The sequence below is a fragment of the Strigops habroptila genome, chromosome 2 (genome assembly GCF_004027225.2).
Source record: "Strigops habroptila isolate Jane chromosome 2, bStrHab1.2.pri, whole genome shotgun sequence".
In the NCBI taxonomy this organism is placed as follows: domain Eukaryota; kingdom Metazoa; phylum Chordata; class Aves; order Psittaciformes; family Psittacidae; genus Strigops; species Strigops habroptila.
The window spans coordinates 63276653-63303603 of record NC_044278.2 but is presented as its reverse complement, the minus strand read 5'-3'; the positions used below and the strand labels follow the sequence as shown (position 1 = coordinate 63303603).

The window sequence follows — 26951 nt, the reverse complement described above, 5'->3', positions numbered from 1 at the left end:
ACGAATGATGCAAGAGAAAGATGGGGGGGGATAGAGAGAGGGAGGGAGAACGCGGGGAGGAGGAGAGGGGCCGGTGTTTGGAGAGCGAGAGATTAGCGAGGAGAGTCCTGACCCCGGGATCAACGGCCAGTCAAACCCGTTTACGATCACCCAGCGGAACACCGACGGCTCCTGCTGCAAGGCAGCGGCCGGCCGGGCAGCCAGCGAAACCGGCCCCCCCCCCCCCGCGGAGCGGGCGGCTGGTGGGGGGGCCCTGCCACAGGCTGGGGGGTTTGAGGGGGAGAGATGCCAGAGGGAGGTCGGGGGGGCTGCAGGGGGCGACGGTGGGGAGGATGTTGCGTGCGCCCGGTCTCCTGGCCGCACAGAGGAGCAGGGGGGAAGGGAAGGGAAAGAGGGGGACCCAGGCTTGCGGGGCAGGGGTTATGGGAGGGCCGGCCGAGGTAGCTGGGAAAAACAAACGCGTTGATGCCATCCGGGAAAGGCCGCTCTTGAACTCCACACGGGACCCTTCCGGGCTGGGCCGCGGGGCTCCCGGCGACACCAAAGCCCGGCTCCAGTCATGCGTTCAGAGGCGGGCGGGCGCAGGCCGCCCTCCCGGACCGCAGGCCATCTGCCGCACGGCTACCGGGGGCGGGGGGCGAGGGGGAGCACCCCCCGACGGGCCGGCGGCGGCGGGTGGGCTCCTTGGCTTCCACTCCGCGCCCCACGGGGCACCGGCGCCGCCGCTCCGCCGGGCTACTCCCACCCCACACACAGTGCATGATGGGAGGGGGAGCACAACACACTATAACTAATATTTTTGGGGGCGGGGAGGGGGGAGCAAGCGGTCCTTCCACCTCGTGGCATTTTGGCTCCTCCTCTTCCAGAAGACACGGCACCCCCCAAACTGAGGATGCTCGGTGGTACCCCATGACCAATGCCGAGCACCTTTGTGCACATCGTCCAAACCGAAGGGGACCTAAAGCATATGGGGTTGGAAACGCATCCTCCCCAGATGTTCTGAAGGAATCCTCAGTCACCTTTTGCCACCTCGGGGAGCCGTGTACCCCCGCCCTGCTGCCCTTCCATCTCCCCAGCGCCACGGGGACCACATAGTGCTGGGGAGAGAGGTCCTGGGGGCGGCAGGCAGGGACCGGGAGCGACTGGTCAAGATGGAGCAAGTGTCTGTGGGTTCGCGTGGAGATTAGAGTGGGTGCCACTTTCTGAGGGAGAAACTGAGGTCTGGGCAAGTGATTTCACACAGCTGAGAGGGAGATAAGTCAGACAGCCAAGCCTGGCTGAAAAGTTACTTCTGGAGAGGCAAGGCCAGAAGGCAGACAGAGGAGACAAAACAGAAAACGTGGCAGGAATGGTCTTGCAGGGCTCTGAGCCTGGCATGAAGGTGAGGGCTGGCGGGAATGGGACTAGTTGCAGGGAAGGGGGTGAGGGATTGGGGGCAGCTGACCCCTGCTGCCCGGGCGGTGGGGAGCAAAGAGGGATTATGCATACAGGCCTGGCAGGGCCTTGCCTGCGTGCTTGCCTGCATGCTGGTCCCGGCCCCTCCGTCCCTCAGCTGAGTAATGTCAAGAGGAGCCATGAGACACGGGCTGCCCGGAAGGGAAGGGCAGCTGGCAAAGGAGCCCGAGCCCCCGGTGTGCAGGTACAGATGCAGGGGTGCTTTCAAGACTGGAGGTTGAAGGGAAAGCCCCTTGGCCTTTACGTGCAGAGAGCCATTCTGTTGTTGGAGGCAACTCTGTGAAAGTGAAGATTAGCAAACTGAAGTTTGGAGTCTCTTGAGGAACTTTGCTATAGGGCCCCACTCCTGTGACCACATGCCTGAGATGGTAAGGGGTGCTAGCAGGAGACCTGGAAATCCTTCCTAGGCCTCATGCCTAAAATCGGGACACACTTGGCAATACCTGTGTAGGATATGCCAGAAGTCAGTAGAAGCTGGCTGAACCCAGTTGCACTGCTAAATGTGCCATCAGAAAGTCTGGAGGTACCAAATGGAAAGGGCCAGAGAAAACCCCATCCTTTAAACTGCCCAGAGATGGTGTGGAGTGAGGAGCAGCCGCTCAGAGAAAGTGTGTTGGTCCTTGGCTTTGGGGTGGAAGCGGTGGGGTCTTGAGACAAAGAATGGTCCACTACTTTCAAAGCCTTGGGGTGCCCCTGTGCAGTTTCATGCCTATCTTTCCCGGCCAGTGTAATTCCCTGAAGGGAGGAGCCTTCAGAAAAGTCTCGTTTCAAGAAAGTCATTCAAGTGCTTTAGCATGGCCTGTCAGGACGGGTTTGGGGGTAATATGCTTCATGCTCGGTAAAATCCCATTGTCCACGCTTTCAGCCCGGGCACCTCGCATTGATTTGGAGAAGACGTGTGCCACGGTTAGCTGCGGCTCTCGGATAGAGGGACTATCCTTCAGAAATCTTAAAAAACAAAAAGGGACAATGAAACCGAGGAGAAGCAGGAGAGCATCTGGCGGTGGTCAAACAATTGGGCAAGTGCTGGAGGGCGAGATGGACTTCGAGGAGTGGGAAAACGCAGCCTCGGCCCAGGACAGAGCAGCGTGGGCTGAGAAGGTGCAGCCAGCCCGGGGGGGAGCACTGCAGCCCGTAAAGTGTGCCTTCAGGGAAAGAATAGCTTTCACCGGGAGGAGGTGGAATATAGTTTACCAAGGAGTAAAACTCTCCATAGCAACTAGGAACTAGCGATTAACAAAAGCACCATACATTTTGGGCAGTATAATTTATCCACGGGGGGGATGAGGGTGCGGGAAAGTACGAGAGGTTTATTTTCTACCCCAAAATTGTGTCGCACAAATTTCAGAAGTATTAAATTCAGCTTTTTTTTTTTTTTTCTTTACTCCAATTCATAAAAAGTGTATCAAAAGATTGTCTTGCAAAAGCTGTTGGACAGTGGATAGTCCAATCCTAATCAGATTAGCAGAATGAAGTAACAGGCTCTTATGGCTTGGAGCTGCAAACGCGAGCAGCCCAAGGCTGGAGGAAAGACTAAAACTCCAGGCACGGGAGTTCAAAACGAAACAGTGATACGAAACAGCAATTCCGACCCGGCGAGGAAAGCAGGGGGGTCTGAAACCGTCTGCAGTGCATCAGGGTTACATAGACCGCAACCATGGTCTCCCCTCCTGCCTTACACACGGATTAATATCTTTACCTTTTGGAAAAGATCTTGACTAATCACGCGATCAACTGATCGGATTAGCTTTCCGTCTTACCTTTTGTAGGTAGGAGAAGAGAGGAAATGGCTTTGCTTTGGTTAAGGGTTTCTTTGGATTTCTTTCATTATCTGCGCTTTCGTGCATTATCAATCCTACCTTCCTCTAAACTGCTTTTCAGTCACAGGGCAGGTGCGGGCTGTGTGGTTCCTCCCGCCGTTGAAATGGAAGAAACGAGATGCTTGGGCAATCGGACACTGTAAACACGTATATTTCCTACCTTGAAGGAGAGTGAAAAAGAAAACTAGGTGCAAAGCGCCGTATAAAATACACAGCTGCAAGGGAGCTGAAGCCTGCATGTGTCAGGAGGTGAGGTCTGGGCGGGAACTGTGAATCTCAGATTCCAGAAAATAGCTCAGGAAGATTAAAATTTAGGGAAAATGAAAATAAAAAATGAAAAGCTGAACAAGGGAAACATGGAGTTTAGCCTAACAAACTTCTCAGAGGTGTGTCTTGAACTGCCACAAGGGTGAAGAGATAGCGACATAGCCAAGCAGTGCGTTTTCCAAACGGAGGCTTTCCCTGTTCTGATGTCACATCATTACTTAGGTGTCTTGTGGAATAGTCCGAAGAATGAAGAAATGAGAGCAGAACATGCATTCCTCCTTTTTCCCCCACCTCCTCACCCCCCCAAAGCACTTCATCTGTTAATGTTCTTCTCAGTTTCTAACTTTCTAGCAAGGCTGAGGAAGTTTCTGCTGACCCTCCATCCAAAATGTCCATTTAGCAGCTCAGCTTTTGGGTTGTAACATACGGACAAGTAGTCTCCTAATCGTTTTGCTTTGAGTTGTCTACTCAAAGGGAAGCCCTGCATGATTTTCACGAATATAGCAACATCTTCTCACCAAAGCTCACTAGATAAGAGGGACAATCTCATCACGATAAACGTGCCACAGGTCCATATACTAAAGATAAGAAAAGAGATTAAATGACGTTATCGCAAAAGACATGCTTGGGTGACCGAATGAGCTATTCGGTACAATGTGGTAGTAGTTTACTATTATTAAGTGGATGGTTCCAGGTAGATAAACTAAATGTTTTGTTGCATCTCAGACATGTTTTATATGTTCCGTAATGCCTAAATAACGTGTTCATATGTTCATCATTACAGTGGGTTTCTATTTAGATGGTTGAATTTATCATCCATCTTAGAGTAGCCTTAGGGAATAAGACAAGACACTACAGTTGAAAGGTAAACTTATTTTCATGAAAAGGGTCAATCTCGGAGTCTTTTGTTCAAAAAAAAGAACGTTCTCTGCTCCTCAGGATATACTTGTTGACCTCCTTTAACCAGAAGAAGCTAAGACACATAACAAATAATATATATATAAAAGCATTAATCTTTTATAAAAGATCTGCAAGTGTGTAGATAGCAACTGCGGCATAAATATGTGTGATGGCGTCATTTACTTGGGAACATCCCATCATAATTGCCCGACGTCTGCTGGGTAATGGGAATCTTTCTCCACTGGCACATGGTTACGCAACAGATTCAGACACCAGAGAGCTGAGGTGTCTTGTACCTTCTAGTTTTAGCCTCACATGCCATTGCCTAACGGGTAAAGGATTAGCTTCAGACGTGAAAATTGAGTGATGGATGGAAGTATGGAGGAAGAAAATCAGAGCTAAAATTCACAGAGGATCGGGCTTGGCTTTTGTAGTAGGAAGCAAAATAATACAAATTAGAAGAAAGGGCAGAAACCGTAGCACAGAAGCGCCGTTCCTATTCTGTGAAACAGCTGGGCAACATCTGGAACGGAGTCCTTTCCCTTATCGGGCATCACACAGAAAGCACAGCCACAAAACATTTGAATGGAAAACTTCGGAGTTCCCTCTGCCTCGGTTAACAAGAACACCCGGATTAGAAGGCTTTCTAGTGCCTCTCTGGAGATGAGAAACGAAACTGTGAAACGCTACTTAAAAAAACTCTTCGAGTTTTCGGTGGAATACCGAAATGCCTTTTCCCTACGAACAAGGAGAAGAAGTCTTTTGTGGGGAAAGCAGGCGAGAAGACGTCTGTGGCAGACCCCCCCCCGCAGCCCACACCCCTCAGCCCCCAGAGGGGCTGGCCATTAAAACCGGGGCAGGCTTTGGCGTCCATTTCTTTGAAAATCAACCTGATTAGCCAAACTAGTTGTCAAACGGCACTTGATGGAGCCCATGACGCCCCCGGCCTAGGCGCCCACCCTCCCGGACAACACCAAGTAGTTTCTCATACAGGATCCTGTGTCGGTGGTCCCTTCCCCCCCCTCCCGCGTTGTGGCCCTGCCACTCGGGACAGCCATCCCGCTGTCGTGGGAGCTGAGCAGGTCCGTGTGTCCCCCATCCCGCCGGGAGCGGATATCCGGGCCGCGGGTAGGGTGGTCCTCAGCGGAGTGCGGGGACCAGCCGGGGCGGGGTTGGGGGGGGGGGGCAGGGCGGTGGCATCGGGCAGGCGGGCGAGGAGCTCCGCACCCTCGGGGAGCAGCTGCGGGGTCAGGCCATCGCGTCGCATCTGACACGGGAGAGGGGACTCGGGACAAAACCCAGGAGCCGAGTCCGGCTGGTTTTAGGGGGGCTGGATCAGGCCCCGGTGTTCCCCGGCTGGAGGTGACCGATGCTCAGGCACTGACTGAACAGGCAGCTCCAGCCCCAGCCCCGCCCGGGGGCTGCCGTGCTCCACAGACATCCTCCTCCACCGATTCCCTTTATTTTTGCCCACTGGTGACCCAATGGCAACTTCCATGACCTAAGCTGCAGCCTACCTGCTTGCTTACCTTCTTTCTCCAATGATGTGTTCTGAGTCTTTCTGAGGGAAGGCAGCTACTTGTAGGAATTTGGAAAGGCACGACTGCTTTTAGAAAGCTTTTTAGGAAACCTGTGAAAGTGTTCAGTTTGGGATTGCAATATTTTTGCCCATGCACAGGAGACAGAAAAAATATACCAGGGAGGGAGAGAAACAAATCCAGGATCATTCAGCGGTAAAACAAAAGGCCAGGGAAATATTTTCGTCTGAAAAGAGTGGTCACTGAAGAAATACCTTTTCTGATATCAAAATGAGATATTTTGAAGAGTTTTTCGTAAAGGAAGCCCCTCTGAGGTGTGTATTTGCTGCTTCAGCCGCAGAATCCTTTTGCTCAGTATTGTAGTACCACCAACACAGTAAAAATACAGCTGGAGAAGCAAGGAGTGTTGGCAGGTAGTTTAATAGTGACTTTCTCAAAGTACAGGTTATTTCCACCTGACAGCGAGATGCTATTGGAAAATAACAGTAAGAATTTTGCCACTGTAATTTCTGAACTTGTAAATAAACCTAAACTCCACTAGTATTAACCTCATTTTTGAAACTTTACAATACAAGTACTCAGGCTGCTAAGATCACTTCACTGACCCTCAAACATACTATGCAGATACTGCCAAACTGATTTCCCTTATTATTTCTCAGACCCAATGCTTGTTAAAAAGAGAATGCAGCATCCCTAATTTAAATGTTTGTTTCATTAGTTCCCCCAAAAAAGAAGAGAAAGGGAAGCAAAAAAAAAAAAAAAAAAAAAAAAAGAAAAAGTGGGGGGGGGAGGGGGGAGAGAAAGCAAGAAAAAAATGGTGGAATTGTGGTAACCTGTCTTTTAAAGTGAAAGAAATTTGAGAAGTTTGAAGGAAAATGGTCTAAAGGTGACTAGACTAGTGCTGTTTCCAGTCCAACCTGCAAGTCTCTGCAGGTTATTTTTCTCTAATACAAACGTAATTTAATAGCAGAGATAGATATTGTTTCAGTTTCAGCTACCTGCTCTATTCTCCGGTCTCATTCTACACTACATGATTACCTTACTGTCCTATATGCACAATTTAAAGGGAATTACCTATTACTTCAATTATTTGTTTCTTATCAACTGATGTTACACTACAAGGATTTGCATTGAAAGGACACAAAGAAAGAGCAAGTCATGGCACATTGCCAAATAAAAGAGTAATGTTCTGGTGAATTTAGCCCAAATAATTTACTGCTATATAAAAGTGGAAAAGTGGAAGGTGAACCCTTTGACCAATAAATCTCTTCTGCATGTGAAACCCTTATCTTGTCCCCTCCAATATATTCCACACTAGGAAGCCATCATCATTGGCTCTGGTTTGTTATTTGTAAACCTTGATCTTCTGCACTCGGTGTCCTAAATATGGATAATTAGCATCAGTTTATCACGCCTCTGCATATTTTCTCTTCTCTCCAAACATGCATGCTTCTATTGGCTGCCATTCTGTCACAGAAGATTATGGAGACAGATTGCAGAGAATGAATGTGCTAAACGAGATTAGGAAGGAATAGAAATAGCAACTTGGCCAATAAATTCCTCGTGAGAGCCTTATCATACAATTACACGTTGACTTGTTTCACACTCTCCCAGCCTCTTAATCCAACGCCCCCACCAAGAATAAAATTTCGCTAATTTCTGAATTACTGCATATCCTCATGACTTGTCACTGAGAATGCTTGGAAGAAGCAACACGGTCGAAAATAGCACATCAAACTTCCAAAAAGAAAAGAAACTTCACAGACAGAAAGCGCCGTGGCTTTAAACCGTTTGTGGCCATATGTAGCAGGTTTGAAGGGTCAAGACTTCAACGTCATACGTGTTCCTCTATGCTTTTACTCCCTAACTCCTTACATTTGGAGTTACGTCATCCTTTAGAGGGACTTGAGGATTAGAATACGGTGCGCTGCTGCTGCTAAACTCTCTTAGGAGTCCGTCTGCTCTGCAACCAACTCTCACCAAGGAGCCCTTACAAACTCGTCTGACACCAGTGCTGAAAACACCTACCGCCGTCATCGATTTCTGGGACATTCTTGAAAATGCCGTAATTGAGGAGACGCCGAAAACATGACAACAAAGTGAGACAAAGTCCTGCTGAACTTACACGAAACATCTACCAACTCTTCTAGTTGTTAGTTCTGTTCATTCTGCAGCCGTTATTTCAATGTGGACGTCAAGAAAACATGATGTACTTAAGAGGCATGGCAAAGCCCTTCAGAATACACCATCTCTGGAAACGCTGAAAGTCTGCATTTCCCCCCTTTATGCTAACTCAAGAGGAGGCCTTGCAAAAATATTAATGTTGTGATAATGTTGTTTTCATTGTTTTAGTTACGTGTAGAAGGACATAAACGGAACGAGGAATCCCAAGATCTGAAGATAAGACCTTGCTCATGGATTTTTACTCACAGATGTGATGACACAGCGCCCTTGCCCTACAGTTTTAGCAAAGTTAAGGATATTTTACAGTGCTTGTTACAGTAAAAGGACTGCTTTAGAAAGCAAGGTGTTTGCATAACTCGAGTAATCGTTTCCCCTAATAAACGGAAATCTTCAACTGCATACAGACAGACTTTCAGAAGCCGGATAAAAAGTATGACCAAGTCATGCTACGTATTCTGGACTTGCTGAGCATCACTCCTGCCTGTGCAGTCAGATGCTGGTAAAGTTTTAACATAGCTGCGAGGTGGTACATGTCGCCAGCGTTAAGGATGCTCAAAATAAGACGGTTCTCTCTAGTGGGACCATCCCTGCGCTTTTTTTCCTGGGGTCGAAGGGATCCAGGAGGCAGCAGAGCATCCTCCTTGTCAAACCCATTCTGCGACTACCAGAGAGCATGATGTGCCCTGTGAAAACTTCACACCTGGGCCCTCCGAGTTATCTTCTCATGAAGTCGGTTTGTTGGTAGTGGTGGTAGGGTTGTTGATTATTTATTTGTTTTATTTTATTTTAATTTTTAACCTTCCCATTACTTTTCTTCTACTCTCCCATGGAGTTTTGCTTGGTACTCAATTACCCCCAAATGGAAAACCAAACTGCAGTTGAGAGTCCTCTTCATCTATGTGATGTGCATATGATTGCATCATCATCAGAGCCTTAAAACCATACCGTTGCAGAAAAGATTGAGATGATAGAAGTGTAACCCTGTGGGGTAGCAAGACAGCCCACTACCTGTTTGCTGCCACAAGAGCCCTTATAGTCACATAAAATTAAAAAAAAAAACAAACCACCAAACAAACCCCCCCCCAAAACCCCAAAACCGAACCCTTATTTCGTTCTTCCTTTTCTTGTTAGGCATGCACACTTATTCATATGCACGTATATCTATATGTATAAACACAAATATATATACATATATGTGTGTGTATATATGTACACACACATCTCCCGAGTGAATTGGTTCGCTGCATTGGGGAGAGAGGCGTTTGCCATTAATCTGGGAACAAACCGCTAACCTCGGTGACTGGTATTTTAGCTTTTCTTTTCTCGCTTCTCTCAGTGCGGAGAGAGCAGTAAAGCTTGTGTGGACTGATTGTGAGGGGCTCTGCTGGAATTTGGCAGGCCAGGGGCTTGGAGAGAAGCCCCATGCTGACTCCTATTCAGCGGGCCAGTTTTCTGCGAGCTTTGGAAGTTTCACTCAGCCGTGCGCTCAATGGCTTCACAAAGCTGATTACAAGCTTCAGCGCATTCCTGAAGGAGCCAAAAGCGACGCAGGTGCAAACGAGCCGAGGGAGCCCCTTATCCCGGTGACAGAATGGGACAAGCTGGGAAAGGCTTGGACCACACAAATCCAAGGCTCACCAGGCAGCAGCAAGCCTGCCTTGGGAACCGGGGATCATTATCCGCTCCATTCAGCGGGGACCCAGCGGCGGCAGCGGCACGTCCCGCGGCCGGGGCCGACTCCCGGGGCTCGCCGGCTCGGGTGGGAGCCGCGCCGCTTCATCTGACATCTCCTCCCCGCTCCCTTTGCGGCTGCCTCACGCGTGGACGTGGGGTGCCCCTGCTCCCCAGAGCCGATTTCTATCCCAGCGCCTGCCAGGCTTCCTTCGGCTCAACGCCTGAAACATCTACAAGGGTTTTGCCCCGTTGCCCCACTACACAAGAAAGTCTCTCCCCCCCTTCTCTTCCCTCCTCCCTTCCCCACATAAACACAGTGCTTAAGGGTCTGCCTGGAAATCCAGCACAGAGAACGCACTGATCCGAAATGGCAGGTTTCCTCCCGACTGAAGTTCTCTAACAAACACCCTATTTTGAAGACTGCCTTTAATTCCAGAGAGAAACCAGCCGAGAGTGCACACATCCCCCCAAGTACTCGATTCCCACAGAAACCTCCCGCCACACAAACGCCTGGTGAAAGCTCTCGGGCTCCGTGAGAGCAGCCCACGGGACCTGCCCCCCCCGGGGAGCGAGGGGGTGGCAGGGAGGCGAGGGGGGGCTCGCTGCCGGAGAGGGTGAGGCGTGATTCCCTTTAATTGGGGGTTCTCGGGGGGAGTTCCTCCCGCGCCCCCTTTCCTCTCTCCTAGCCCTTCCCCTCCAGCCGGGAGGAGAAGCTGCACTTTACATCGCTACGAAATTAATTACGGCCCTTCCCCGCTGTCAATTACCGAGGAATCAGCCTTTTCTAGGGAGAGGAGAAATAACCAAAGGGCTTTTCAGACTGGGGGGGACCCTGACCCGCCGGGCACATCATGCGGCAAGGGGACTGCCGCGCCCCGATTTCATATGCAAATGGCGAGCTGCCTCCGGGTTATCATTATGGGTTTATTTTTTTTATTTCCTTTTCTAGAATTTTTTAAAATGTTATTATTGTGTTGGGGTTTTAATAGCCACATGCTCTCCCCTTCCCTTGCAGCTAGTTCTCCTTGGCGATCAGCCACTCCGCTTCTTCTCAGAGAGCGCTGCCTCCCGCCCCAGCTCCTGCCCCACGTCCCGCTTCATTTCGCCCTATGAAAATGGAAGCGGCCCGGCTTATTAAAGAGATCCCCCGGGCCCAAGGCTCTCCCTCCCCACCCCTCGCAGCGGCAGTGCCTCCGCATGAACCTCCGGGGGCCCCCCCGACCTCCCAGTCCCCCCAACCTCTTCGGTTCTCCCCGGCCCCTCCTGTCCCCGCCGCCCCTTTCAGGCCCGGGAGATGGTGGGGAGGCCGCGGTGCGGTTGCTTGTGCGGAGCGCACCGCCTGCGAGCGGTTGCCTTGGCAGAAAGGTGCAGCTTTCTGATGTTCTTTTGTCTGATAACTAATTCAAGTTAATGCGATCTTTATGTAAAGCTAACAGCGGATAATTGTCTATTTTCTCGCCAACAATCTCCATCACAATCACTTATCTGGAAACCTGCGGTTGTATTAATCGTTATATTCCCCGAGATAAGCGTCTCTCGAATTATCAGTAAACACTGGAGGGAAATTAAACAAACTCCAGAGCCACTTAAGTTTCCTCCGCAGCTTTTAACCCCCTTCTTTGAGGGAGGGGAACCCCAAACCAAACTAGGACTGGAGTACAACATGAAAGGGGTGTGTGTGCCTGTGTGAGTACGAAACAGTGGAGAAGGGTAATTTGGGGGTAATTTTTGGGTCATTCTGCAGAGCCGGGTCCCGTTGAAAGCGCCCTCCCTTCGAGGTGCCCTGTTGCAGGGCCAGGCACCTCACGCCCCGCTCGCCGGTCTTTAGCAGCCCCTGGGACCTTGTTGGCAATCCTTGTAAATCGTGTAATTAAGTGTATTAGTCGCTGCAGGCGAAAGACAAGCAGCTAGGAGAGAATATACAGAGAGATTAAGCAGAAGTCGCACGGTTTTAGTTAGGTCTGATCTACAAGGAGGAGAGAGTTCTGCTTCTTTCTGAGAATCACCGTATTAGCACAATTATTGGCAATATTTATACTAGAGAGTGATCTGAACCCCAGGAGGGTAACAGATAGTGCGAGAGAGCGAAACTACTGTGGGAATATGTTTTACTGCTCAGATCCCATCAGTTCCGTTAGGTGTAAAGAAATTATAGCAAATTGTGCTGGAAACCCCTCCAGGGAAAACATACTTGTATGACAAAGATTTTGTCTTTTTGAGATGAAGTCAAAACATCGGTGTCAACTGAAGCTCATTTTAGGGGCACTGCCGTGTGGGTGTTTACTCGAGTACCTGGGGGTGGGGGGGGAAAGGAAGAGTAAAACCCTCAAACCATTGCATTCAGTTGGGAATCTGGGCCAGCGGAGAGTTTTCAGCTTCTCCCGGGGAAAGGAGGCGTGCTCCAGCCTGCCCTGGCTCCCCGCTTGCATTTCTGGGAGGGTTTTCCACGTCGAAAGCTCTTTATGAACATTAAGTAATTAATCCTGGCAGTTAGTTACGGAGCAGGCACCAAGAGATTTCAAAACTCGCCTCTGTGATGAGCTTTATTTATTGTCTTCTGATTTTTAGGAAACAAACTTCGATTCACAAAGGTTTCTACTGGCACAGCTCCCATCTTAGCCAGGGGAAGGTGAAGGCTGGAATGGAAAGAAAAGAAATAAAGCAAAAAACCAACCAAACAAAAAGCCAACAACCCCCCAAAAAAACCAAAACCACAAGAGAACCAAACACAATACCTCAATGAAACACACAAACCTCCTGTTACTATTTTGTGTGTCAAGGCAGAATATTTCCAAATATGATCAAGGTTGTTGGTGTTTTTTTTTTTTTTTAAAGGTTATTAAAAAAATCCTTTAAATGCTGCAATTCTGGAATTATTTCTCTTGCACTAAAAGTTCCCAGGGTGGCTTTTCCTTATGGCATTCGAGAATCATCCCACTTCATCTCTCACCTGAATCTTGTCATCTGTGCCATCTTGAAGTGATCTGTGAACAATGCTGGTCCCTTGGACAGCCCAAGCTGGTCAATCAGGCAGAACAGACTATGCAAATGGAATGGAAAGGCGAAGCGATGAAGAACAGTGGCCCCCATTGTCTTGGGCATTTCAAAGCGAAGCCCAGCTGCAGCAGGCGTTGCTGTCTCCGGACCCTTGGTTGCTACTCTAATGTCATCATTGCAAAACATCACATTTTGAAAACTCTACAGTCTGAATGCATGAGCAGCCCTCCACAAAGATTTCACTTTGCCGTGACATCTCTCGAAGTCACCCAAAAAAAGGAAAAAAAGGAAAAAAAACCGCCAGCCAACAACCAGTGGGGACTGTGATCCCAGCCACATTGCCAGCTCACATCCCTCGGTCCCTTTCCCTGCGCTCCCAATAACTGTGGTGCAGCTGATGCTAAATGCCTTTTGCAACCTTTTGGTAAATGCCTCTCCTTTCTTGTTGTTTTTAGAGTCAAATTGGAAGATGATCTAAGTTGCATTTAACTTATTTTCTGTCATGTCTCTTCCAGACGCTCTAATGAGCTAATGCCGAGGAGCAGGCAGTGAAGTATTTATTCACAGTTGCTTCCAAAACTTCAGATATGTGGGGCTTTCAAAGAGTCAGACAGTGCCTTTGCAAGTGGTTAAACCAGCAGCTAAGCTGGGTATTTACAGCCCGTTAGGAGTTTTTTTGAATACTTGGTTTCTTAATACACTCATGCTGTTGCTGCTTCCGAATATTGTTGCCAGCCCTGCGCCAGCTCTGCTTCCCAGTACTGGTCCCAAAGTTAGCCCCACCATGAGAAACCAGCTTTCACTGCAGCAAAGCTGGGGGCTGTTGGATAATTAATATGTGTTTTCAAGGTACTAAATCATTGTCCACGTTTCACTTATCGTTCCTTTTAATTTTCTTTTGTTCATAGGTGATATTTGTGATCACCATGTGCTGAGCAGAGGAAACTCCCCTGTCTTCCACCCTCATGCCCAGAGCCTGTGCTCAAGGAGCTAAGGTCTCTGCCATCCGTATCTTAAAATGCTGGGGATTACCTTTCCCTCTTCCCCATCTCTTATCTCACAGGAATTAGTGAATCCAAAGCTTCTTCTCCAACTTATTGTAGTTAGCCTACAAAGATGGATAATGTCATAGCCAGCCTCAGATGCTGCCTAGTTCATAGACGGAGCAGTCACACATTTTAGTGGTCACTCTTGAGTGCTGACTATGCTCAGTGTTCATGCAGGAACAGAGAAGAAAGTTTCATTGGACTAAGAGAGCTGAGTTAAGAAACTCTTAATTACATTCTTTACAGGACCAAGAATAATTCCGTGCTTCTTTCCTGCTCCTTTTGCTTGGGTAATGCATTCTGTAACAATGTCACATAGATTACAAAGGAAGCAAAGAATAGAATTATTTAAAACTAAATAATTATCCACTGCATTTTGATTAGCTTCCTAAATTTAAGTTTGTCCCTTTCAAAATGCAATGTGTCAGTAAGAAGGAAAAAATCAGAGTAACAAACAAAAGCAAAGAGAGGTTGAAGTGAATGGGGCAAATAAATTACTGCATAGGTGCCATTTCATCTTCTGGTTGGAAGTTTCTTTTCCCTTGCCAGAGAGAATTTTCCTAGGACAGGTACTGGGTTGAAAGAAAACCAGTTTCCAACTACATCAGCCTCTTGGTCATATGAGTAACAGCAGGAATGCAGACTGCTTCATACAAAGGTTTCAATATAGCTGATACCTACTGTAAGCACCCTTCCCTGCCAGGTATTTGTTAGCAGATGCCCCCAAGACTCTTTCTTTTATCAGTTCATCTGATAGGAGAAAAACTTCACCTACTAGACAAATGGATCCCTCAAAATCTATGCTCTAGGAGGTCTTGCACATGCTTTAGGTCCCCTCCAGGCGCCTCACTTGCTAACCTGAATGCAGAAATCCAGAGGAAAAACAATGTTGTGAAGCCAGTGCCTGCACAGAGGACAACAGCAATGCACATGGCCAGGGGCCAAATGCCCTGTTGCTGTACATGGGTGTATTTCATCTGGAGATACCTCTTACTTCCAGAAAGAGGTTATGAAGGAGGAAGATGCAGTGGCTTTCCAAGAGGAGCAGCTGCTCCTCGTGCTTCCCGTGGAGGTGTTGCCAAGGGGCTAAGCAGAGGTGAGGGTCCTCTCTGCGGACACAGCAGCTCCCACACAATGGTGGGATGGATGATATCCTCAGGGCCCAGGCCATGGGAAGGGGACAGGGGCCCACAAGGTCAGTCCACCACCCTTGGCCCAGACATGTCCCTCTCCTAGAGCAGCCTGTGTTGCCAGCTGAACCTCATCCCTTCACAGCAGCCTTCCAGCCTCACGCCCAGGGGTTGAGAGACCAGAGGTGCGTTAGCCACCCCTCACTCAGGCCTGCTGCCCCTCCATAGCACCAAACAATTTCCTGTCACTCTAGGTTTACAGACTTGGCTCTGCCAGGAGGGAAATGGCCCCAAATGTTCCCCTTGGGTAGGGTGCTGGGATAACCAGGGACAACCTCCTTTCCCAGCGGTCCCAAGTCCCCCTGCCAACGGAAGCTGATTGGAAACAAGAGCAGCTTCTCCCTTGAGGACATGAACTTTGCTTTTCACTCACCGCTGGAACTTCTGCCCCTTTCCCCCACCAGCCCAAATCCTTGTACATTCAGCCACAGTTATCTCTGCTCGTGCACTGACTGTATTTTTCATGTTTATTATCATCCAACCCAGTGTAATGCCATCTGGCACATGCACACGTGGGGAGAAGAAAACCATATATTCAGCAAATGGAGCATACAGGGTTTAGGTTTTGTTTTGCTTCTCTTATTCTTCCAGTTTCCATTTAAAATTATGTGGAAGGGATATCTGAGCAATTCTCCCTCATGAAAAATGATCAAAACTCCCAGTTATGAGATTAAAAAATACAGGAGAGTGCTGATGCCAGGAAGGGTCAGGAACATCCCTGCTGTTGAAATACAGTTTCTTCTTTTCCTTCTCCTGTGTTTCATTTCACCTTGTGCTCAGATAAGGAACACTTAATACTTTCATACTTTATATGTATATATTTAATACTTTAAATGTTTGTGTTCACTCTTTTTACCCAGGATTTGTTCTGGTCTTTTAAATCATTATTTTACTGTGAGACACGTATTTTAAGCATTATGTGAAAAACCACACTCCTCCGAAGCACTAGAGCATTGCGAGCCACCCTGCAGTCCTCGAAACCTTTGCTATTTTCACTGATACATTAAAAACTGATATAAAAATAAATCTGCAGTGTAGATGTAAAAAAAGCAGGCAGCGTTTTCAGTGAAAGCTAGCACCTATCGCATTGCCACCTTAATTCAAAGATAGTTTTGTAACAAAGTTGTGTAATCAAACCATTTTTCCTCCCTGATAATTCATACTGTAAGATTATTAGTGGAGTTGTCCATGGAAAAGGTACTACAAAATTTATTATATTACTTGATTAATTTTCTTTCAATTTTTACTTTAATTTTGTCTAATTACTGTATTGTGATCTAAGTCAGCATTCTTAAATTAACTATCAACTTAAATTTTGAAGAAACTCTACAAGTGCATGATAATGATGAAATTTAAATTACTGTCGATTTATGTGTAATGTCTACATCATGGAAAAGCAATCCTTCAGGTATTTTAATTTCATTTGCATATGTAGCATTGTGTCTTTCCTGTTTCATTTGTAAGAGTAGAATACTTTGTCATTTCCAAACTATAAAAATACTACTAAAATAACCTGTTTGGGATATACAGATATATATTCCCTAAATTGAACTATGGTTTTGATGAAAATATGAAAGAAAATAGTTCTTGAGACTAGATTGTTGGTCACCCAGATTTGTTCATATTTGTTCAGAAAAGTATCTTGTTTTACAGGTAGATGCAGAAAGGTAAAACTGTTCTCAGATCCTGCTAAAATAAAGACAGACATTTCAATGCAATTCATACAGTGTCTGTATGTTGAGTTAGATTCTGGTCTCACATCTGTTTAAAAATCAATATATTCTTTGCTCAAGCCCTGATCCAAGGCTGAATGATGTCACTGTAATGACTTCAAGTGGGCTGTGGATCAAGGCCTTTTACACCACCGTTCCTTATGCCACTAGTCTGAGAAAGGCTATTTTTACCACGTCTTTCTTTTCCTGTGAAATCAGATCATTTGGAATGAATTAAAAATGCCTGATCAGAGATGCTCTGGCTTACTTTTTATGACAATACTGTTCATTTTAAATATTTCCTACAAATGCAATTTGATAGCAAAATAAAAGTTTGCACTTTCCCATATGTTTCCGCTTATCTTTGGTTTGGGGGTGAATCACACTTTGCTTTTACATGTATGTGTTCCTTGCCTTATTTGTGGCAACAGAGCATTGTAATTTTTATGTAAATAACAACCAAAAGGAGAATCTATTGTAAAATACAATGTATGACAAATTCATTGAAACAAGCAAAATAATTTAAATAAGGGTTATTCAACAAATGTCAGGAAAGCAATCCTGCACCTTCACTGATTGAGGCTGATATGTAACTTGGAAGAAAGCAATCAAGGGATACTTTTTATGCAGTAGTATATGGAGCCTGTTCCAGTTGTTATGCACATAATTAGAAATTCAGCAAGTCTTACCAAAGAGGGTCATAAACAACCACAATAAAAAACTCAAATCTCTCTCTTCTTTGTATGGAAACATGTATGGGGGAAAAAAAAAAAGGTAGCTTTTTTGGTGATGACTCAAATGAGCTTCAACTAAACTTACCTTTAACTCTGAGAGCTGCAAAGCAAAGCAAGCAGAACTTTGCCACTTACCATTAGAGGTTGTTTTACTTACAAACCAGTAGAATTGCTTTTAAGCACCTCCAACAAAAGAGGTATAAAAGAGAAATCTAAGTGGAACACTACAAGTATAATGCACAATCCTTACTGTCAGTAAGCATTAATATGCAACAAAGCAAACTTGAATCTACCCATTGCTTAATAGGTAATGAAGCAAACTTGAATCTACCCATTGCTTTTCTTCATCCTGTATGCACCGAACAGGTTGAATGATAACAAAATCTTGTCATACACGACCTTAGTTTTCAGACTTTACAGTGTTTCCATAACTATTATTAATTTGAGTATCCAGAATCAATGTAGTTTGGTTAAATGATCTGTAGCCAGTAAACTTCAGCAGTGATCAGACAGCGGCAGAATATTTCCATATGTTGAAACTATCTCATGCCACTTGTGTGAACTGAAATGGTAGAACAGACTTGCCTCATTAAACCATGTCTCGAAGACAATATGTGGGGAAAGAAACCCCATCACAATTAAGCATCCTGTCCAGATTATCATATTAATGTTAAGCCATTATAAATGGTGGGTAAGTGAAGCAATGTTTCTTTTCAACAGTAAGTGCTTTGAAAATTTTAAGGAATTTAAATGCCTGAAAATGATTTCCAGCTCACCTACTTTCAACGTCAAGTTTAGCCCTTGATTTCCAATTTATTCCTCTAACTCTTCTGAAGTAGCCTTCAAAATGTATAAGCATGGATTTATTGTAAACTTCGCTGTTGCAGCTTCACTGTTGTTCTGATCATTTCAGGACAAATGTGACAGTTTAAACTAATGACTGAACATCTATTCTGTTAGTGCTGTTTCCTGGTTACCTAGTTATTATTTATTTCCTGCTTGTTCTATTGTTTCTTGCCTTACGAAGACTCCTGTTTGCTCTGATAAAATTCCTTATAACACAGCTGCAACACCAAGGGTTTGGTAAAAGGGGTCCTCTGAATGATAACACAAAGAGCATATAAAGAATCCATCACAGCAGTCAGTAGTATAATGCAATTTATTTTCACTAGACATCCTCTTCACTACTGGATTAGTCACTTCACTAATGAGCAAGTGACCCATAACTCACAGGAGTGTGAACTTAATGTGCAGGTCTTGCCTTCACCAGTGCAGATGAACTGCAGTGTGCTCACCATTATACGGTCACTTAATATTTATGGCTCATTCCCATCTTTCTTGGGCATTCCATATTCTGTGGGAGTTTCAGGTGGGTGAAAAATGCAGGACCCAATGGCAAAACAGATAGCAAGCTTTATATTTTTTATTGTTCCAGAAAACATTAATAAAAGATGCATCTTGCATCTGGGTTCCACCAGGAGCCCATAAGCAGACAATGAACTGGTTTTAAAAAGCGATCTATGTACGTGCCAGTACATTCAGGATGCTATTTTCTACCACTATATGCTAGGCATCTTTTGAATTTATTGTCCAGATCTCACTTTAGCATGGCTTCAAGTTTAAAGAGAATTTATCAGGTCATTCAGTGTATGAATGCAGCTTGTCTCCCTGTGCTAGGAAAAGTTGACACTGTGAAATCTAAAAAATTCTCAGTGTGTCAGTAAAAGGAGAGTTTACAGTTTCAGTGGAATCAAAGAACTTGAGAGATCTTGCTACTAAATGTGTTATTTTTTCCCTTTCCTTAATTTCACATATTGATTATATGTATTTATAGACCAGAAATTTCAGTCTATGATTACTAATTATTAATAACTCAGAGTTCAGAATAAAATTCAATCAGAAGCATAAAATATTCAAACTTTTGAACTTGGTGGATCACCCTATGTGACCAGGGAAGCAAAAATGGAAGCAGAAGTAAATTCTGTACTTCATTTAGTAAAGAATGACGACAAGATTTCCACACCCAGCATTATTCTTAATGTTTTAAAGTAAATTCTAGGACTCATTTTGTACACTTAAACCAGAAATAGATTCCTAGAGGCAAAATAACTTTCAGCTTTGATGGTAGGGCTGAATTTCTTCTATTGAAATTCCCAAGATAAGTTTATCCCCAACTTTGTACCTGGGAGATCAGAGAATATTTACCTACCTGACACAATAAAACCCATGGTAATTAGAAGGATTCTAAGCCTTTATAAATATTCTAAGCCTTTACCCACTTATACATAAGGACAGAAAACAAAATTGTTTCCCTTTTCTCAAATCCTAAATAAGACTCTGGACCAAATCCCACTGAAGCCAGCTGTTCTCTTTCCTATTGACTACCACAGATCTGAAATCAGGACATACCTGCAGTTCTTTTCTGTTATTCTGCATCGGTGATAGTCTTGTGCAAAACCTTGGGTAAAGTATTGCCAGCAGCTCTCAGCATAGAATTAGCTGAGCAGTAAAATGGAACGATTGGCCTGCTGCTATGTATTACGTTTTATTGATGTAGCAAGTACTATAGATGTTAGGTCTATGAATACCTCTGATCTTCCCTGAATTAATTCCTCTTTCAAATCAAAAGCCTGTGGTTAAACTGAAGTATACTTTAGAAACCTGTTTTATTTGGAGAATTTTCAAGGATGAAAAATCCACCACGGTCTTCAGTAGACAATTTCAGTGGTTGTTTGCCATCACCATTAATCATTTAGGCCTTTTTTTTTAGTCAAAATTTGTCTAGCTTGAACTTCCAGGTGCAGTGTAACATGTATTCTTTGTCTCCTAGACTGAAGAGTCCTCTACAATCATCCTTCTGCCCCCATATAGATACTTCAGTGATCAAGTCACCCCTTAACCTAAGCTTTAATATGATTTATCTAGACCAAGTACCTTCCCTTTCTTCTATGTACACTGTCAGTAATGCTTTCCAGTCTTTTAACCATGCTACTTGTTCTCTTCTGAAATCTTTCTAACATCCTCTAGGTTTATAGCAAGGTGTTCTCAAGCAGCTATGCAGAATTTAGGCTATTTTAAACCTGGAGTGGTGGCTTGTCTTCAGTTCTTATTAGAATTATATTAGTCATAAAGGCAGTAGAAATAAATAGCAACTTCCATAAGAAAAAGGTGACATCAGCTGGTACTTCAGGGTTAGAGCTTTATGGACAGGGTCTTAATGGGAAAATAAAAGGTATTGGTGCCTTCAGCACTGACAAAAGTCAGCCTCTCTGTCTAGCTTTCTAAATACAGGTGTAGCAGCTTGACAAGAGGTGCCGTTTCATAACCTAGAAAGCTCCTTTGGTTTATTTGTAAATGTAGTTTAATGCCCTAAAATTTTCCATGTGGCTTTGGGTGAGGGCACCACTCTTCACCTTGCCCTTGGAAGGTTGCCTAATATTTGTGTCCAATGTTAAGGTTACTGCAGAAACACTGGCAGAGGACTGATGCTGTGCAAAGCAACAATCCCAGTAAAGTGTATAAAGCACTTTTCTTGGGGGCAAAAGTAACACATTAAACTTTATCATAATTACATTCTCTTCAGAAAATTATGTCGTTATAATGTGTATCTGCTATAAGATCTTCAGTGCAACTGCTTCTTGAAAATGTTGCTATATTACATGAAGAAGCTTATAAAAATTATTTAAGGTATTTCAGCCAGTAATTGACAGTTGATACACTGGTCTATTTCAGATATTTCTTGCAATGAGCATTTGGCATTTCTCACCCAGTCACACTTGTATTTTATGAAGCTCCTCTAATTAAAAAAAAAAAATCCTGCCAAATTTGGAGGAGTGTGAAATATCCTACTTTTCTGTGTTTTGCTGAAATATGTCATACCAGTAAAACAAGCAACCCCCTTGTAAAATTGTAGATCAGTTAAAACAAACAAACAAACATTTCAATGTGTTTTTTCAGCAAAGATGCTCAGTTGCTTAGTATTCCTATGATCGAGTTTTTCTTCTAGCCTTTTCTGTCAGGCTTTTTACTTCTGCTTTTGTTGGTTTTGTTCATGCTTTCAGCCTGTCACTGTTTCTTACACTCCTCCTGTTTTGCCTTTCTCCTCTGTTTCCTTCTGTCTTACTAGGTCTATGCGCGATGAGCAGAAACACAGACTCTTCTGGCCACCCTGGTTTTTGAACATGGGGGTTTGGTGCTCTAAATAGAGGTAAGCTAGGGAATGTTTGAGATCAGGGCTGTGTTATTTGTTCAGAGAATTAAATATGAGACTGCATGGAGAAAGAAGGCAGGACTGAAAAGTAAAACCTGACAAGGGGGTTTGAGAAAACCCTTTCTGATGTGCAACTCTACAGTCAGTTTCTGCAGGAGGACTGTAGATCTGTGCGGTCCCCCTATGCCCTGATCAGGGTAATTTCTCTCATTTTACAACTTCAATGCTGCACTAAAATTGTGACACGGTTTCATAAGTCAGTTCAGTGCGCAGCCATTTCACCTTCCCTTATCCCCCCTCACTCCTGCAAGATGAGTCTAGGGTGCAGCGGCAGCCACGAGTCAATCAAGGATGGTTCTGATTGTAAATGCCTGCAATGGTATAAATGACAGTGCCGAAGGAGATTATATTCAGAGCCACATACATGCTGCAGAGGTCCCACCTCGAGATTAGCCTAAAATACCACCCAGATCTCTAGGTCCCTCCCAATTAGCACAGCCAGGCAATCTTCCTGGCACTACAGAGGCAAAGACATATTTTTAGCTCAGTGCTGTGCTCTCTCTTCTGAACTCTTGGAGCCCTGCTGAGCCGATGGAGTCCCAATCAGTGGGCTAGCTCTGATGCTGCCCCTTCACAAAATTGCCTGTAAAGCCAGTTCAGCGAAGGGATCTGTAATGAGCTCAGCAGCTTGGGGCTCTCAGTAAACTGCAGTGGTGAAGTGAGTTCATGGCTGAAATACCAGCCCTTTTATTCATCAGTAGCACACCAATTAGTAGTTTAACAGGCAGAGGAAAGATACAGTGAGTGTTCATTTAATATTAGGCTGATCATAGTCTGTATTTGTGCTTATTTTGGCAAGATTTCCACATTTGGTACTTGAGAAGAGCTATTTTCTTAATTTTATTTTTCCATTCCCCACGCTACAGAGAACCTGCCAGCTAAGTTCAGGTGCAATGCGTAGAATTGAAATATAAAGATTAGTAAATAAGAAATTAAAACAATTTTTCTTACAGAATAAACAACTCATGAAGAAAGAAAAATGTCCTAAGATCCTGTAGGATTCATATATGATTTATGATATTGCTGTTATACTTCTGATTCTGGTTTATTACTCTCAGAGACCATAGGGCATTAATGATTTGCATTATACAGGAAACACTTGTGAGTTAATCAATGCCTCAAGTTCTTCAGTGGTTCCACCCTTTCTTTCTTCTTGTCCTACAAAGAGCTGATTTTATTACTTAATTAGTTCCTCTGGTCAAGGACTATGGACCCAAGTGTTGTCAAAGTTAGCAGAAGGAAACATCTGTCCACTCAGCCGGAGTTCTCTCGCATCAGCGAGAGGGATGGGCTAACAGTTGATGGCAAACAGTATGTTCACCAAATGATGGGCTATTATTTAACAAACCAATTGGAACAGTTTAGGGTTTTTTGTATATTGTTGTTACTTATAAGTATTCAAGAAATAATCGCTGAGAACATATTTCAGCCAATTTCAGCCTGTTGCAGGTTGGATCTGTGCCTTCACTATTCATGCTTGCTGCTTTCCCAGAGTAACTAGTCCCCCACGTCACATGGGGTTGTTTCTTGTCCATTACTGGTGAGTGGAACTAATAAATAGGAGGGTGGAATGATGAATTAGTTTCTGCTTTCTCACTGGGAAATAGAATCCCTTTTCTCTGTAGGCAAGCCTACCCAGCTCAAGCTTAATATGTGATATCAGAAGTTTAAGACTCCTGGGCCCTTAATTCCCTGAGAAAAAGAGAATATTTTTTGAAAGTCAGCATCTATAATGAATATTTCAGATTCTAAGGTGGTTTTTTTTTTTTTCTCTTCTGATGTGCTGTTCCATGGACTTTATGATGTGAAGTCACAAGCTTAGGACAAATTTAATATTCATTCTAATTCATTAGTATTGCAAAAAGGTCTTATTCTCAAACATTTCCTTGCTCTGTTCTCAGGTAGAAAAAGAACAAAACAGTTCAGAACTTTCTGCTATCCCTATTCTTTAATACAGCTGCATAATCACTGCTTTTTCTGTTACCTTAAAATGTATTCTGGGGATCAACTTCAGTTCTCCTGACATCTGCTGCGTGACAGAATGCTGACACCTTTTTCTGCTCAGTATCCCCCATCCCCCAGCAGTCTTTATTACAGCCCATCAGTAGGTTTTATTGGGCTATACAAGCATCTCCGTGCCTCTGCCATGCGCTGGGGCTCACTAGAAATGTGGCTTGATCTTTCTACCTCATCCACCTTTTAATGGCTACATTTTCAACATATACTGCTGTATTTCTCATAGTCCCATTTGTTTATGTTTCCTGAGACTAAAATAGTAGTTTCCAACAAGGTGATATTATATTCCATGCTACAATGTTTTCTTTGCGTTTATTACATGCCTATTACTCCAGTAGTTATGTATTCTGTATTTTCTGGAACTCTCACAGTTGCATCATCTGTCTGACCCATTATTCAGTCCACACTCACCCCATGGCACGGCTGTTGCCTATGAAGTCAAAGCTTTTCTCTCTGTGCCTTCAAGGATCTGTACCATATGTGAACATGGGAAGCAACTCCACAAGGATGGTGTTCTTCTGCTGTGGTATTGACAAGTGAATAAGAAGCAGCAACAAATTCAGGCCATAAGGACAGGCACATGGTCCTCTTGCATGTACTGTCAGCACAGCTTCCTCTTTATCTGCTGCCCAGAAATGAAGGCAACAGGTGAACTTGTCTGAGGGGGACAATGGTCAGGGAGAGAGGGAAGTTTCTTTAAGCAGTCAAGGTCATGTATGATCTGCTGAGCTATTACAAGATGCTAGCGGAGGCAAACTCAACATAAGTGGTTATGCGTAGAGGACACCTGCTAATATGTCTTTTTCTGAGGGAGCCAGAATAATGTCTGTTCCCTCTGTAGAGATAGGATAGGGAGAGATTTCAGGTCACAGTCCTCAAAATTGGGGCATGCAGGGAAAAAAACAAGATATGGGCTACTAGTAACATATCCCCATATATGCTAAAGAAAGAAAATCTACAAGTAACAGCCTTCATTAAAACGTAGACTTGTGGCTGTTTTACTGGTGATAACCCTGCATCAGTAAGATAAATAAGTGCACAGATGAGGATCTTTTGCAGATCCTTCAAGAACTGAAGTGTTGGTGCTAGTGTAATGCCAAAAAGGGTGCACAGGGTCCGACCCCAGCCTGGCAGTCAGCTTGTGACTGTCTTCCTCAGAGACTGCAACTTGTATTCAGAACTTGCCTTCTTGTACAAGCTGGTGACCATCCAGCAGATTGTGGAAGGCAGATGAAACATGGCTTTCTTTTATAGTTTATTTATGATTTTAGAGGGGGCTTTAAATAGCGTGTGATACAACACAAGAAAACCTGATGCTGTTCCCAAGATTTCTGTGTTTTAAACATGAATGGGGTGCTTCTTTGGCCCAGTACACCAGGTCGTACTGTGAAACTGCTGCTGGGAAAACCTGAGAGGATAAGTGGTCTTGCCATCTGAGATATACTGCACCCATGAGCCTGCATTATCTCCAGGAAAAGTAAGGAGTATTTTGCTTTCTGAGTGTTTGTGAAAAATCAATGGAAAAGCAGAATTTAGATTTAAAATTAATCTAAATATTTTAAATATGTGTTTAGATAAAAATTCAGTTCCTGCTTTCCTCTGTTGTTTCTCCTGGAGTCTTCCAATTATGTTTTCAATTTCTGCTTGACAGCCTAGTTTTCAGAGTTGTATAACTTCAACAGTTCAATGTATTAGACAGCAGCCTTACCTCAGTGATTGTATTTTTTCTGTATGGTGTCTTGCAAATATGACCTGTCTAATAATCTTCTGCATTACAGTTTGCAAAACTTCATTAACATCCAAAGGTCTGCATAAGAGGAAAATCTGATTCACAGTTATTTAAGAAATTTTAATATTCTTTCTAAGCTTTTATAGGGTGTTGGGCACAATTGCACGAGTAGCATAGCACAATATTAGTGGAAGCTACATATTTAAGAAAACTTCTTAGCAGCGTTGTAAAACGTTTAAAATTGTCAACATTTTTGAAATTATGATACCACTTACTTTGACCTTGATACAGAGTGCATTTATCTTCCCTTCTGTATTTGTATAAACTTGTCAACACCTTATCTGGAATAGAAAAAAATGGCAGTGCATGTTTTTTAGTTCACAAGTAGGAAACCTGTCTCTTTATATAGCAATGAAAATGCGAAACTGTACAGTATAATGCTAATACAAATGGTGTCACAAAATCCCACTTCAAGAAGATTTCAGTGAAAAAGAAGTAAATCTGTCTTAAATATATTAGGTTAACATAAGTAAAAATACTTTACATCAGTTTGTTATATATTAAGATAAGCAGCTACTACCTCATTTGGTTATAGCCAGTGTTTCTTTATCCATTAGGGGTCCGTTGCCAGTTTTCAGAACATATATTACAAAGGCAACTGTTCTCTAATGGCATCATAAGTTCTGTGTGGATACAGCACAAGTACTGGCATGACTGCAACACCTGACGCCATTCTTGAAGCCACCAAGTAATGGCAAAGAATATCTTTGTTTTAGACTGAGAAACAATCAGAGTTTAAGCAACTGATCACAGCACTGCTCTCCAGTGACTGTCACCTAGTGCTTTAGACAACATCCTGGGGTGTCCAAGGCTATTTTTTCTCTACTCTTCAGCAAGTGCCCAAAACACTGTGTGCCTCACTGTTCAGCTTGAGTTTGTTAGGTGCTCAAAGTTAGACTTCAAACACTTTTAGAAACCCTGAGTCTGCAAATTTTTTTGACTAATGTCTTTCCTGAGATACTTTATGATCTAAAGGCATCCAAGTGGATCTAAACGCCACATAAGTTCTGGGAGAGGAATTCTCTTTCTCTCTCAAAAATAAAAAAACCCATTCTTTTGTCAGAACTACCTGCTCCTCAATGTAAGCCTAATCATGGAGCTGAAGTCCCTTACCTTCTTGTCTACTCTCTTGCTGGGAACTATTAGTGGTACTCCTCTTCCAGCATCAGTAAGATGGATGAAGAATGTGCCTACCGAGGTGATCCAGCGATTTAATATTAGGGGGCTACCTTAAGGCTGCTATAGGTTCAGACCTTGTCAGGGTCTCTAATCCCTGTGGGGGCACTGCAGAAAAGGGACAGTAAACACTTTTGCCTGTGCTTCAGACAGAGTATTGTTTGAATCTGTTGCTTTGTTTTT

At 44.2% G+C, this 26951-nt stretch overlaps 1 long non-coding RNA gene across 3 annotated transcripts in view; it reads left to right on the top strand.

Moving 5' to 3' along the window:
* Positions 1-26951, top strand: part of LOC115603996 — a 113461-nt gene that overhangs the window by 70600 nt on the left and 15910 nt on the right. The window contains exon 1 of one of the 3 annotated variants that reach the window (XR_003990096.1): positions 21660-21724. The exons of the other annotated variants lie outside the window; for them this stretch is intronic. This is a non-coding gene — a long non-coding RNA (uncharacterized LOC115603996). Of the gene's footprint in view, positions 1-21659; positions 21725-26951 lie in introns of those variants that run through there. 3 annotated transcript variants of the gene reach the window in all.